The 623-nt window shown below is 45.4% G+C and overlaps 1 non-coding gene across 1 annotated transcript; it reads right to left on the bottom strand.

Annotated features, from left to right (window-relative positions):
- Positions 1–57: 57 nt before the first annotated feature.
- Positions 58–176, bottom strand: LOC129114744 (5S ribosomal RNA). Its single transcript, XR_008532683.1, has one exon. It is a non-coding gene; the product is annotated as a 5S ribosomal RNA (ribosomal RNA).
- Positions 177–623: the final 447 nt, after the last annotated feature.

Below are 623 nucleotides of genomic sequence, written 5' to 3'. Positions count from 1 at the left end.
TCGGTGTCCACTGAAAAAGCAGCAGCGCCCTCTGCTTTTTGTAAAGAGGAGTGAAAAAGCTTACAGCACCTGGTATTCCCAGGCGGTCTCCCATCCAAGTACTGACCAGGCCCGACCCTGCTTAGCTTCCGAGATCAGACGAGATCGGGCGTGTTCAGGGTGGTATGGCCGTAAGCAAATATTGCGCCTACCAAAGGCCTTTTAAAGATACTATATCACCACGCTTTGCTCTTTCGTCTATACAGGGAGCGCCTGCAGATTTCCAGACACACTCACAGCTTTTAAATGTCAAATCAGAATGTACAAAGTGGCTATAAGGATCACAAATGTAGTGCAGTAAAAAGATTAATATTTACTGTTGAAATGTAGAATACGTTAGCATAAAATTGAAAAGAAAATGATCGATGAGCTTAGGAATGATGAAAGCCATCATTTAACTGGATTTGTGTCATTTCTATACCGGCAAGTCATGATCTAGCTATTTCCTTCCCACCCTGTCGGTGTCCACTGAAAAAGCAGCAGCGCCCTCTGCTTTTTGTAAAGAGGAGTGAAAAAAGCTTACAGCACCTGGTATTCCCAGGCGGTCTCCCATCCAAGTACTGACCAGGCCCGACCCTGCTTAG

This window comes from Anoplopoma fimbria, unplaced genomic scaffold (assembly GCF_027596085.1).
Source record: "Anoplopoma fimbria isolate UVic2021 breed Golden Eagle Sablefish unplaced genomic scaffold, Afim_UVic_2022 Un_contig_6023_pilon_pilon, whole genome shotgun sequence".
NCBI classification, from domain to species: Eukaryota; Metazoa; Chordata; class Actinopteri; order Perciformes; family Anoplopomatidae; genus Anoplopoma; species Anoplopoma fimbria.
This window is presented reverse-complemented; position numbering and strand designations above follow the sequence as displayed.